General features: G+C 40.9%; 1 protein-coding gene across 3 annotated transcripts in view; it reads left to right on the top strand.

Moving 5' to 3' along the window:
• Map3k13 (mitogen-activated protein kinase kinase kinase 13) overlaps positions 1-14559 on the top strand; it is a 156192-nt gene that overhangs the window by 130214 nt on the left and 11419 nt on the right. The gene's annotated exons all lie outside the window — the stretch shown is intronic.

The raw sequence follows: 14559 nt of genomic DNA, 5'->3' as shown, positions 1-14559 counted from the left end.
TCAAATGTGGAGAAGCTGATACATCTCCGAGTCTGAAATGAAGATGTTCTCTGACAATAACATCTTTCTGGGCAAGCTAGTGAGGTATTAGGAAAAGCAGTGGGCCTGGAGCCTGAACTGCTCTTATCACTTAGCGTGGTACAACATTGACTAAGTCACTAAATTTCTCTATCAGCTTGCTCCTCTAAACACTCCCCTTACTTAGGGAGTTTCTGTGGGGATCAAATGAAAAGAGAAAAATGCAGTTGCATTGCAAACTATTAAGATCTCTTTGAGTGTGAGATGCTATTACTCACCTTCCATAAAGTTATAAAAATTGACTCCTTTTAGTTGTTACCTTCTGTGTGCTTTCCTGCGGAACTCTTGAGATGAACAAGATGGCAACTAGGCAGCCCTGATTAACAGTGTTTGACATTCTCTTGCCCTGTAGGGAAGAACGATATTTCACACACACATGGATTTGCTCTTGCTATAGAGGTCTTGAACCTGAGGCCTTTGCCCTTCCTGCTTGCTGACAAAGTGCTCTTAGCATCAGTTATTAATCGTTGTTTATAATTCCTGGTCTCCATTTGCCACCAAAACTGTCTGTCAAAGTGCTGCCAGGAGTGTAGCTGACCCCTTCCTGGGAGACATTCTTCATCTGCTTCTCATAGCAGCATTTGTATAAAGATGCAGGGCACATAAAGCAGAGATAACAAAGCAATCAGTTTCATGCAGGATTAGATTCTGTTAAGGCAGTTGCCTCATTCCCAGACAATCACTCATTTTCTCCAAGAAGGCAAGTACTGCTCCCAGTATCCAATAACATTTTATGAGGCTTTAGAAAACATTTGGCCTTGTCCCACATTCCAGCTTCTGGGTGAGTCATATGCCCAGCTTTTAAGCCCTCCTACTCCCTCTGCCTTAGCACCATTCTGGCCAAAAGACCACCTAGAGATTCATGTTATACAGAGACTAAGCTCATCAGATGGCTAGCCTGCCCGGCCTTGTGGGTAATCTCAAGAGTAAGTAGGTGCAGGCATGGAAACTCAACTTTTGAAGGCAGTAAAGAGGATTCAAGTGAAATTTAAGAACTAAATTAGGTGTTCTCTAAGGCTTTCTGACTCTTGAGTATGATTTCCCACTACTATGTCCCTAGCATCTATCTTCTCTATTTCTTTCTCTCTGTGTCTCCGTCTCTCTCTCTGCATCTCTGTCTCTGTTTCTTTGTGGCATCTGGGATAAAAATCCAAGCTTTCATGTATGCTAGGAAAACACTCCACCATTGAGCTATGTCCCAAGTCTTTCTTTTGTTCTCGTCCTTTGTGTATGTGCGCACATGCGCGCACACACACACACACACACACACACACACACACACACTCATGCACCAATATTTAGGCCTGAACTCAGGGCTGCAAGCTCTCACGGCCTTTTTACTCAAGGTTGGCACTCTACCACTTGCACCATTTCTGGCTTTTTGCTGGATAATTGGAGGTAAGAGGCTCTCAAATTTGTCTTCCTGAGCTAGCTTTGAACCTTGATCCTCAGATCTTTCAGCCTCCTGAGTAATCATTACAGCCATGTGCCACCAGCCACTAGCTTTCTTTCTCTTTCTTTGTTTTTTGGCCAGTTGTGGAGCTTGAACTCAGGGCCTGAGCATTGTCCCTGGCTTCTTTTTGCTCAAGGCTAGCACTCTACCACTTGAGCCACAGTGCCCCTTCTGGCTTCTTCCATATATGTGGTACTGAGGAATCAAACCCAGGGTTTCATGTATACGAGGCAAGCACTTTTACCACTGGGCCATATTCCAAGCCCTTTCTGTTTTTTAAACTAGGCTAAAATGAAGTCAACCTTTTTCTTTTGTTGATTTTTTGAAATTATGGTAAAATTAGTATAAGTATGAAATTTGCCATTTTAACCAGTTCAATGTAGAATTCAGTGGCATTAATAAAGTTACAAAAGTACCTCTACTATTTCCAAAATGTTTTATAACTCTGTTAAGCATTGACTCTCTGTTCCCTCCTCCTCTAGGCTCTAATAATCTCTAGTTTAATTTCTGTCTCTATAGATTTGCCTGTGCTATCTAGTTTATTTAAAGGGAGTCATACAATATTTGTCCTTTTTTATCTGGCTTTTGTTTCACTTAGCAATTTTGTCAAAGTTTATGTCCATATTGTAATGTGTGTCAGAATTTCATTACTTTTTATGACTTCATAATATTACACTTTATATACCACATTTTGTTTATCCACTCATCTTTTAATTCAACCTCATTTTGACATCTGTACTGCAAAGAACTTTTATCTTTTTTTTTTTTTTTTTGGCCAGTCCTGGGGCTTGGACTCAGGGCCTGAGCACTGTCCCTGGCTTCTTCTTGCTCAAGGCTAGCACTCTGCCACTTGAGCCACAGCGCCACTTCTGGCCATTTTCTGTATATGTGGTGCTGGGGAATCGAACCCAGGGCCTCATGTATACGAGGCAAGCACTCTTTGCCACTAGGCCATATCCCCAGCCCTGCAGAGAACTTTTAAAAAGTGACATTTGGGTATAAGAGCTTCAGTCTCCTGGTTGAATATCCAGAAGACGTGAAAAGCAAACCCCTCCTACCATGTTCTGGACTTTCATTGGCCTTTTTGTACATGAAGAAAGTATCATTAATGGTGTCACAGTTCTCTTTTATTCCCCCTTACCTGCTTACACAGGTAAAGGAAGCACCTCTTTGTGGTACCACACATGCATTTTGGGGGAGTCCCCATTGAGAAATGGAGATCTTAAGTATCACCTCATGTTGACATTTATGCTGATTTCTCTGGCTAGGTAGGTACAGCCATCTTCTGCCTGGAATCTGCTGCATGTTACCTTCTTGGTGAACCAGCACCATCTATGTAAAAAGACTGCCCTGGCTTCTGTCCACCGGATGCTGGCATTCCTTAGGGCCCTGCCATCACCCACTGGAAGCTGCGGAAGCTGATGTTCTCAAGTCCAGAGCCGCACAGGATGCTGGTTATGCAGCCCAGTCTTCCTTCCCTGCTGAGTTCCTCTCTGGGCAACATGGCATGGCTCAGTGTTTTTCAAATATTTTAGTGAGACAGAGGGATCTGCCCCTCCATGCCCAGCTAGCAGCTTTGTTACAGATCAAGATCCAGTCTGCCCACCTTCCCTTTCTTCAACTATGCCTAGATATGTCTGAATTGCAGATGAAACACAATTTGGAACTGTGTTATTACATACAGATTCTATGAAACTCTAAATTAGCATTGGCCAGGAACATGGTACTCTTAAGAAAAACACATTTTCAGATAGGCCCTGGTGTTTTCTTTTTTTTTTTTTTTTTGCCAGTCCTAGGCCGTGAACTCAGGGCCTGAGCACTGTCCCTGGCTTCTTTTTTGCTCAAGGCTAGCACTTTGCCACTTGAGCCACAGCGCCACTTCTGGCCATTTTCTGTATATGTGGTGCTGAGGAATCAAACCCAGGGCCTCATGTATATGTGGCAAGCACTCTTGCCACTAGGCCATATTCCCAGCCCCAGCCCTGGTGTTTTCTAATACTTCCTGTTCCCTCTTCACAGAAGGGAACTCCTTTTTGAAAATCTAGTCTTTTTCTAAGGTAAACAGAATAAATCTATTTGAAAGTAAAAGGAAACCATGAAAGAGTGAGACTGTATCCAGAGAGAGGCCCCAAAGAGAAGTCCTGGCATCTACTACCTTAAAGGTTTCATCTTAGCCAAGAGCCAGTGGCTCATGCTTGTAATCCTAGCTACTCAGGAGGACAAGATCTGAGGATACTGGTTCAAAGCCATTCTGGGCATGAAAGTCCATGAGACTCTTATCTCCAGTAAATTACTCGGAAAAGGCTGGAAGTGGCACTGTGGCTCCAGTAGTAGAGCCCTAGCCTTGACTCAGGTGCTCAAGGATAGTACCCAAGCTTTGAGCTAAGGTCCCACGACTGGAAAATACATACATACATACATACATACATATATACATCATACATACTTACATACATACATAATCTGATTTGGGTGTCTGGTTCTTTGCCAGCAGAGGGAGACAGTCCTTTTCTTGATTCCTGGTTTTTTTGGGTTAACGTTTGTAATGTAAAAGAGTTTTGTGGTTGTGGTATTTCCATACATGTACACGGTATACTTTGAACAAATTCATCCTTCCAATGTATTCCCATTGCTCCCCTCTTTCTTCCTCTCTTTTTCAGACATCATGTGGTAGATTTCGTTATGCTGTACTTATATAAAGTTTTATCTTAGAATCTGTTTACATGTTTTTGTATATTTAAAACCCAAATTTGACCCTTATCCCTCTCTTGCTTGCCAGCCTTCTCTGTGTGTCTTTCACCCTCTCTGTCCTCTCTTTTCTACCTTTGTCTTTCTCTTTCACTCTCTGTCTCTGTCTCTCTGTCTCTGTCTCTGTCTCTGTCTCTCTCTCTCTCTCTCTCTCTCTCTCTCTCTCTCTCTCTCTCTCTCTCTCTCTTCATTCTCTCTCTGCTTTAGTCAGCCTTGGAGTGTGACTCAGCCTCCCTCCTGGAATAACAGGCATGCATCATGCACCACTTCAGGCCTCTTGTTCTATTAAAGCTCACTGTTCTCTCCCTACTGCATGACTTTGATCTAGTGACTGGAAGAACAACATTGCCTGGAGCTTACCTGAACCTCTGTTTACATGCTGTTCATGTAGGTGGTGTCAAAATTTGTCACTTAACAAGAGGATAGAATGTTCTCAATCTTGGCCAGATTTTGGTGCCTAAAAGTTTCTAGGCAGTTAGTAAAAACCTCTCTCCAACATACATGTGAAAACTTGGTATACTATTAAAAAAAATAAGCAAAGCAGTCATTTCCCAAATGATTATAATTTCATCTGTAATAATTGGTGAGGGCCTCCTATTGTTGGTTCATGACCTCTGAACAACATGTAGAAATAAATCAGTAGAACTATGCTGCCCCTTTCTTGAGTCACCCAGTCCCTTACTGCTGACAGGGTGGTGCATGGTTCCCACATCATCTCATTTGATTCCATCTACCCTGCTATAACTTGGCTACATAGTGGAAAGTCTGAGTTCCTCTTTAATAGCTCTCTGCAGAGAGAAAGTCACTTCAATGTTTCATCATTTGGTTGTCTCTTGAAAAAAGTTGATTTCAGTATTCCATTTGTGTACCCATAAGGTAAATAAATGCATATTGGCTCCCCCACCAAAAAAAAAAATAGATGAGGGCTTGAGGTGTAGCTTAGTAGTAGATCATTTGACTAGCATGAACAAGGGACCAGGCACAATCCTGTGGGGAAGAGAGAGATGACTTAAGGATGATTCTTTGTAAGTTTATAATTACTTGATTATAATTTTGTGATTCAGATTAATATTTTTTATTGTGGTAAGAACACTTTACATGAGATCCATCCTTTTTATAAAGTGTGTGTGTATGTGTGGGGCAGGGGTGCCAGTCCTGGGGTTTGAAGTTAGGGTCTGGGCACTGTCCATGAGCCTTTTTTTCTCAAGGCTACCTCTCTACCACTGAACCACAGCTCTACTTGTAGCTTCTTGTATAAATTGCAGAGACTTTCCTGCCTGAGCTGGCTTTAAACCACAATACTCAGATCTCAGTCTCCTGAGTAGTTAGGATTACAGGTATGAGCCACCAATAACTGACATTTAAAAAGATTTTAATCAGGTTTTTGGGGGTTTTTTGGTGGCACTAAGATTTGAACTCAGGGCTTCATGCTTGCAAGGCAGGCTCTCTTACCTCTGAGCCATGCCTATATTAAAATACTTGTAAATGTATAGTACAGGATTGTTAACTATATGTTATCTCTAGAACTTATTCCTCTTGTGTAGCTGAAATGTATAGCTATTAATTAGCAATTCTTCATTTATGCCCATTCCCTCCAGAAGGCAACATTCAACTCTACTTCTAAGAGTTCAACTATATTCTGCATACTCCATACAAGTGGAATCATATAGTATCTGTCCTTCTGTAACTGAGTTAGTTTGCATAAGTTCCTCAAGCTTTGTCTTTGTTGTCACATTGATTTTTTCTTTCTAAACAATGAATAATATTTTATTGTATGTGTACACCACGTATTTTTTTTCTTTTTTCCAAATTTTTATTATCAAACTGATGTACAGAGAGGTTACAGTTTCATACGTTAGGCATTGGATACATTTCTTGTACTGTTTGTTACCTCGTCCCTCATTCCCCCCTCCCTCTTCCCCCTTTCCCTTTCCCCCCATGAGGTGTTCAGTTCACTTACACCAAACAGTTTTGCAAGTATTGCTTCTGTAGTTGTTTGTCTTTTTTTACCCTGTGTCTCTCGATTTTGGTATTCCCTTTCAATTTTCCAATATACTCAGATAAGATTACAGAGATAGTGTAGCTACAACCACAGGAAGGTGATACAAGAACATCATCAATAGTAGAGGCTACAGATACACATGGGACATTGAAAGTAGTTACAACCGTGATATAACAATGGTTTCCATAACATGGAGTTCATTTCACTTAGCATCATCTTATGTGATCATAAGGGTATAGCTATTGGGTTCTTGTGATCCTCTGCTGTGACTTGCCTAAACCTGTGCTAATTATTCCCAATAAGGGAGACCATAGCGTCCATGTTTCTTTGGGTCTGGCTCACTTCACTTACTATAATTTTTTTCCAAGTCTTTCCACTTCCTTACAAATGGGGCAATGTCATTCTTTTTGATAGAGGCATAAAATTCCATTGTGTATATGTACCACATTTTCCTGATCCATTCGTCTACTGAGGGGCATCTGGGTTGGTTCCAGATTCTAGCTATGACAAATTGCGCTGCGATGAACATTGTTGTGCTGGTGGCATTACTGTGATTTTGTTTGTGGTTTTTTGGATAGATACCCAAAAGTGGGGTTGCTGGGTCATAGGGGAGTTCTATATTTAGCCTTCTGAGGAATCTCCATACTGCTTGCCAGAGTGGCTGAACCAGTTTACATTCCCACCAACAATGAAGTAGGGTTCCCTTTTGGCCACATCCCCTCCAACAATTGTCATTGTTAGTTTTCTTGATATAGGACATTCTTACTGGGGTGAGATGGAATCTCAATGATGTTTTGATTTGCATTTCTTTTATGGCCAGTGATGTAGAACACTTTTTCATATGTCTCTTGGCCATTCTCATTTCCTCACCAGAGAAGTCGCTTTGTAAGTCTTTAGCCCACTTGATGAGGGGGCTATTGGTTCTTTGCGGTTTTGTTTTGGAGGAAGGTAATTTTTTTATTTCTGTATATATTTTAGATATGAGGCCTTTGTCTGCTAAATGTCAGTAAAGATCTTCTCCCAGTCTGTGGGCTTTCTGTTTATCTTGCGAGCTATGTCCTTTGCCGTGCAGAAGCTCTGCAGTTTGATGCAGTCCCATTTGTCCAACCTGTCTTTGATTTGTAGCCTTTCTGGGTCTTTGTTAAGGAAGTTCCGTCCTGCGCCAAGGAGCCCAAGTGTTTCTCCTACTCCTTCCTTTAGTGTTTTCAGGGTGTCTGTTTTGATTTTGAGGTCTTTGATCCATTTGGAATTGATTTTGGTGCAGGGTGATATATAAGGATCTAGTTTTAGTTTGTTGCATGTGTTGAACCAGTTTTGCCAGCACCATTTGTTAAAGAGGCTATCTTTTTTCCAAACTATTGTTTTAGCTCCTTTATCAAAGATTAAGTAGGCATAGTTCTGTGGGTTCATTTCTGGGTCTTCAATTCTGTTCCATTGGTCTTCAGGCCTGTTCCGGTGCCAATACCAAGCTGTTTTTATTACTATAGCTTTATAATAAAGCTTGAAGTTGGGTATTGTAATTCCTCCAGCACTGTTCTTTCTGCTTAGGATTGTTTTTGCTATTCTAGGTCTTTTATTGTTCCATATGAATTTCTGGATTGCTTCCTCTATTTCATTAAAAAATGGTGTTGGGATATTAATGGGTACTGCACTGAATTTGTAGATAGCCTTTGGAAATATTGCCATTTTGATTATATTAATCCTCCCAATCCAGGAGCATGGGAGGTTTTTCCATTTCCTTAGTTCTGCCTTAATTTCATTTTTCAATCTTTTAAAGTTCTCATCAAAGAGGTCTTTCACTTCTTTGGTTAAGGTTATTCCTAGGTATTTTATGGTTTTGTGGGCTATTGCAAAAGGAGTTGCTTTCCTGATTTCAGCCTCGGTCTTTGGGTCGTCAGCATAGAGAAAGGCCGTTGATTTTTGAGGGTTTATTTTATATCCTGCAATGTTGCCAAAGTTTTGTATCAGCTCTAGTAGCTTGGGGGTAGAGTCTATGGGGTTCTTTAGGTATGGGATCATGTCATCTACGAAGAGAGAAAGTTTAACTTCATCTTTTCCTATTTGGATCCCCTTTATATTTTCTTCTTGCCTAATTTCTCTGGCTAGGAATTCTAGTACTATGTTGAAGAGCAGGGGAGAGAGTGGACATCCCTGCCTTGTTCCTGATTTTAAAGGGAATGGCTTTAGTTTTTCACCATTTAGAGTTATGCTTGCTGTTGGTTTGTCATACACTGCCTTGATTATATTCAGGAATGTTCCCTGGAATCCCAGTTTTTCCAGGGCTTTTAGCATAAATGGGTGCTGGATTTTATTGAACACTTTTTCCGCATCCAGAGATAAAACCATGTGGTTCTTTACCTTGCTCCGGTTGATGTGGTGGATTACATTAATTGACTTGCGTATATTAAACCAACTTTGCATCCCTGGGATGAATCCAGTTTGATCGTGGTGTATGATTTTTTTGATGACCTGTTGAAGTCAACTGGCCAGAATTTTGTTTAGAATTTTTGCATCTATGTTCATCAGGGAAATCGGTCTATAGTTCTCTTTCCATGATGAGTCCCTGCCTGGTTTTAGGATGAGGGTTATACTGGCTTCATAGAATGTGTCTGGTAGAGAACGTTCTCTTTCAATTTCATTGAAGAGTTTGAGAAATATTGGTGTGAGTTCTGTTTTGAAGGCCTTATAGAATTCTGCAGTGAATCCATCTGGACCTGGGCTTTTCTTGGATGGGAGATCATTTATTGCCATTTCTATTTCAATACTGGATATGGGTCTGTTTAGAAGGTTTAAATCTTCATGGTTGAGTTTGGGGATATGAATTTTTTCTAGGAAATCATCCATTTCTTCCAAGTTCTCGAATTTGTTGGCATAAAAGTTTGCAAAATAGTCCCTTATTATTTTCTGAATTTCGGTTATTTCTGTGGTGATGTTACCTGTTTCATCTCTTATCTTGTTTATTTGAGTGTGCTGCCTTCGTTTTTTTGGTCAGGTTTGCCAGGGGTCTGTCTATCTTGTTGATTTTTTCAAAGAACCAACTCTTTGTTTTGTTGATTCTTTCCATGGTTTTTTTCATCTCTAATTGATTTAATTCTGATTTGATTTTAATTATTTGCTTCCATCTATTGACTTGGGATTTGGCTTGTTGTTCTCTTTCAAGGAAATTAAGGTGCTTCCTTAAATTGTTGAGTTGCTGTTTCTCCAGTTTGTTGGTGTATGCACTCAGAGATATAAATTTTCTTCTGAGTACTGCCTTTGCTGTGTCCCAAAGGAGCTGGTACTTTGTGTCCTCATCTTGGTTGAATTCCATAAACATTTGAATTTCTGTTCTAATTTCTTCAATGACCCACTGATGGTTCAGCAGTGTGTTGTTTAGTCTCCATGAATTGTAGGATTTTCTGTGGTGGCTCTTTGAGTTGAGCTCTAATTTTATTCCATTGTGGTCTGAGAGAATGCAGGGAATGGTTTTGATACTTCTGAATTTGTACAGATTTTCTTTGTGCCCTAAGATGTGATCTATTTTGGAGAATGTTCCATGTGCTGCGGAGAAGAATGTGTATTCTGTTGTTGCTGGGTGGAATATTCTGTAGATGTCGGTTAAGTCTAGTTGGTCTATGCAATTATTTAGTTCTGTGATTTCTTTGTTCAGTTTTTGGCGTGTTGATCTGTCCAGAGGTGATAGTGGAGTGTTAAAGTCCCCAACTATCAATGTGTTTGGGTCTATGAGTGTTTTTAGAGTCAATGAATGTGTTTGTTTGATGAAGTTGGGTGCTCCTGCATTTGGTGTGTAGATATTTAGAATGGTTATATCTTCCTGTAGGAGAGATCCCTTTACTAGTATGTAGTAACCTTTGTCTCCTCTTACCTTTTTTAATTTGAAGTCAATTTTGTCTGATACTAGGATTGCAACTCCAGCCTGCTTATGGGGGCCATTTGCTTGATAGATTTGATTCCAGCCTTTCACTTTTAGAAGATGTTTACTTCTCCTGGATAGATGTGTCTCTTGGAGGTAGCAGAAAGATGGATCTTGATTTTTGATCCAACTTATGAGCCTACGTCGTTTGATTGGAGAATTAAGTCCATTAATGTTGAGAGTTAGGATTGAGAGATGATCGTTTATTCCTTTCATTATCACTATCTTGTTAAAAGTTGTGTCTTCCCATTTCTTTTTTTATTTATTTTTTTTATTTTATTTATTTATTTATTTATTTATTTTGGCCAGTCCTGGGCCTTGGACTCAGGGCCTGAGCACTGTTCCTGGCTTCTTCCAGCTCAAGGCTAGCACTCTGCCACCATTTCTTGATCTGATGTTTACTATTTAGGGTTCATTTCTCTCTCTGTATTGGGATCTTGATTATTTTCCCTGTGTAGTACATCTTTGAGGATTTTCTGTAAAGCTGGTTTGGTGGAGATATATTGATTCAGTTTTTCCTTACTGTGGAAGACTTTTATTTGACCTTCGGCTATGAATGAGTGTTTGGCTGAGTACAGTATTCTTGGTTGGTAGTTATTTTTATTTAGTGTTTGGTATACCTCATTCCAGGCTCTCCTTGCTTTTATGGTCTCTGCTGAGAAGTCTGGGGTAATTCTGATTGCTTTTCCTTCATATGTGATTGTTTTCTTCTCCCTAACAGCTTTAAGGATTCTTTCCTTGTACTCTCCTGATCCTGTTTTGATCACAATGTGTTGGTGGGATGTCCTATTCTGGTCTGGTCTGTTTGGGATTCTAAATGCTTCTTGTATCCGTATAGGCCTATCCTTCTGGATATTTGGGAAGTTCTCAGCTAATATTCTGTTAAATAGGTTGCCTATCCCATTAACTTCTTTCTCCAAGTTTTCCTCAATACCTATTATCCTTAAATTGGGCTTCCTGATTGTGTCTTGAATCTCCTGTAGTGATCTGTTTTGTTGATTGGACTGGATTTGTATTGATTTTTGATCTTTCTCCATAGATGCTAGGGAATCTTTAGCTCCTGAGATTCGATCCTCTGCTTCAGTTAGTCGGGACTGTAGACTAGCTACTTGATTTCGAATCTCTTTTCCTTCTGACTGGTCTTTCCTGATTATTTCCATGTCGTCTCTTAGGTCTTGCATGGACTTCTTTACTTCATTAATTTGGTTTTGAGTGCTGTCTCTCAAAGCTTTTACCTGGGTAACTATCTTTTCATTTGACTCTTGAATTTCACTTATCTTTCTATTTGTTGAGGCCATGAAATCATCTATTACTTTATGGAAGGATTGCTGTATTGATTCAAACTTTTCATTTAACATGTTTATCAGTAGACTTTGTAGAGCATTTTGGGGGCTCTCTTCTATGTCTTTGATTGACTGCTCTGTTTCCTGCTTGTTTTGAGTGGGAGAAAAGACTCCATTGTTTGCCACCTTTCTTGTATTTCTTCTGCCCATTTGGATTGGGAATGCCAATCTACAAGCACCTGTGAGCACCGTTTAAGACCCAAAGCAGCCCTTACCAAGCACTGCTGTGTAAGTCTTTTAAGTTCACAATTATATACAGATACCTTGTATACCTGTCTATAAAATTAGATTTGGTGTTCCTAAAGAATACAATTTCAATATAACAACCTATCCTGGGCCCTGTATTCAGTAGTTACTTATTTACTGTTACAACCCTATGAGCAATTCTTGTTCTTATATTAAGTTCTTTTAGGACTGGCTTTCTCTATGAACCCCTTTGATTCACTTGGATTAAGCAGGGATACCCTCTAACCAATAAGCAAGAGTCAATGGAACCTGGAGGTCCTGGCAGTAAGTCAGGAGGGAAAGTTAGAGGTAGTAAAGAGAATAGAGTAAAATGTGTTGGGGGGGTGATGATTTTGGTTTAGTTTCAGTGACGTGGAAATGTGGAGAAGAGTAGAATCAGTAGAAAGAACAAGGTTAAAATGATAGACAATGGAGAGTTAGCAGAAAAGAATGGATGTGTTATTCATAGGAAAGTAATTTTTTAAAAAAGAGAATGCAAAGAGAGAAATAAAGAAAAAATACTGGAAGACAGATGCACAAAACAGAGAAAATTATTTTTAAAAAAATAATAGAAAAAATAAAAAGAAAAAAAAAAACAGAAAAACGAACCAAAAAAAAAAAAAAACTTGATAAAACAAACAGGTAAAAATGGAAAACAAAAAAACCAACAACGTTTCAGAAGTGAAAAAATTAAAAAAATATTTTTTTTAAGTTTAAAAAATGTTTGAAAAGAAAAAAAAATGGAGTCCTCCTTGTTTGGGTGGTCTTTCCCCAGTCTCTGGTTTCCTTGCGATGGTCTGCAGTCTATTTTCCTGGTTGGCTGGTTTAACTTGCTTTCAGTTTGAAGGGGGTGGATCTATTCTGACCCTTCTCCCCTGTTGGTGCAATCCTGGGTCTCTGTGGTTCGTACAGCTTGCAGATAGGCCTTGGGCGTCCTCAGTAGCTGGGGACGTGAGCAGTCTCGGGAAACTTGGCTCCTCTGTCTGCTGTGGGGCCACAGCCTTTAATGCCTGGCTTTGAATAGGCTGTTGACTCAGTAGGGCAGGGCGCCTCTGGCCTGGTTTATCCAGCTGAGAGTTGCTTGCCTGGGGGAGGTTCCTCCCTCCTGGGTGGGGCGGCCGCCTGGTGGAGCTGGCTATGAAATTCAGCTCCATTTTGGGCTGGGAATTGGGCTTCCTCTGTGACAGGACCGTTTATCTGTCTCAGGAACTGTTTGTTCCCCCATTTGGTGTTTCCGTGCCTCCAGTAGCTGCTCGCCACTTTTGCTTTAAATTTAGAAATTCTGGCGGGCAGGGCAGGGCACCTTTGGCTAAGCCGCAGCCCAGGACGAGCCTCCGGCCTGGGCAGGGGGCATTCTCCTGGGTGGAGCTGGCTCTCACTGGTCGGTCCCTCTTGCCCTTTTCAAAGATGGCTCCTTTGTCCTCACTTTCCCCAGGCCCGCTTTAGTTCCAGTCTGGTCTGACCCTATGCTAGTGCCAAAGATGGCACTTTGCTCTGGTGGTGGAGAAAGGGCTACCTTCCAGAAGCTGCTCTGTGGGCGCGAGTGAGAATATCTTTCGTGGGGTACTCACGCTTTCTCTGTGATTTCAGCCCGTCCATGCTCAGCTGCCGTCTGGAGGATTTCTCCCTGGTCTACACTGTGTGCTTTAGCCGCGTGGAGTGCGGGCCGCTGTGCCGGCGCCTGCAATGGCGCGGCGGCGGGATGCTGCCCGGAGCTCAAATCTGTGTTTTCAGACAAGCAAAGTCGATTTTTCCTTCCTGGCCAGAATCCCTGTACTGTTAGAACTTACTCTGGCTGTCTTTCTAGGAGTAAAGTTTCTATGGGGTGAGAAAACTGCGATGTCGGAGGGAGCTCAGCTAGGGCTCTGCTGCTCCTCCACCATCTTCTCGCCACCACGTATTTTTTAACCCATCCACTGATGGACATAATGGCTAGTGTGAATAGTGCAATGTATACGAGAATACTAATGTCTCTTAAAGGTCCAGATTTGTAAAAAAAACAATAATAATCAGATTTCAAGTCTTTTGGATAAATGGCCCAGAAATGAGATTGCTGTAATCAAGAAAACACAAGACTTTAAGTATTGATGAGGGGGCTGGGAATATGGCCTAGTGGTAAAGTGCTCGCCTCATGTACATGAAGCCTTGGGTTTGATTCCTCAGCACCACATACATTAAAAAAAAAAAAAAGCTGGAAGGGGTGCTTTGGCTCAAGTGGTAGAGTGCTAGCCCTGAGCAAAAAGAAGCCAGGGACAGTGCTTGGGCCCTGATTTCAAGCCCCAGGACTGGCAAAAAAAAAAAGTATTGATGAGGGTAGGGAGAAATTGGAAATTTGTGCACTGTTGGTGGAAGTGCTGCTAAATGTTACAGCTGACATGGAAAATAGCTGGGGGATGAGGAGATGTGGCAGTCTATCAACAAATTAAAAATAGAACTACTAGAGATTTTAAGATATACTGCTTAACATACACCTGAAGGTAACAGAGTCATTTTCTGAAACTGTTACATAGCTAGACGCATTAGCCTTGGCTGGAAGTTATTTTGTTCTCATTTCCTCTTGGAATAGTATCTGATATGTAAGGAAATTTCTCCATTTAGTTATTGTCTAGAAACTATTGTAGGCCACATTTTAGCAGAGCTTTTCCTTTTTCCTAAAGTTTACATTAAATTAGTTTAAAATCTATGTCCTGAGCAAAGGCCAGTGTCCTGTCACACTCTGGGAGCTCCTGGCTCGTTTATAAGTTCATGGCCACTGGCTCTGCTGCCCAAAAGTCTTGTGTCTCTTCTTCCATCTTGT

Source organism: Perognathus longimembris, chromosome 5 (assembly GCF_023159225.1).
Source record: "Perognathus longimembris pacificus isolate PPM17 chromosome 5, ASM2315922v1, whole genome shotgun sequence".
Classification (NCBI taxonomy): Eukaryota; Metazoa; Chordata; class Mammalia; order Rodentia; family Heteromyidae; genus Perognathus; species Perognathus longimembris.
This window is presented reverse-complemented; position numbering and strand designations above follow the sequence as displayed.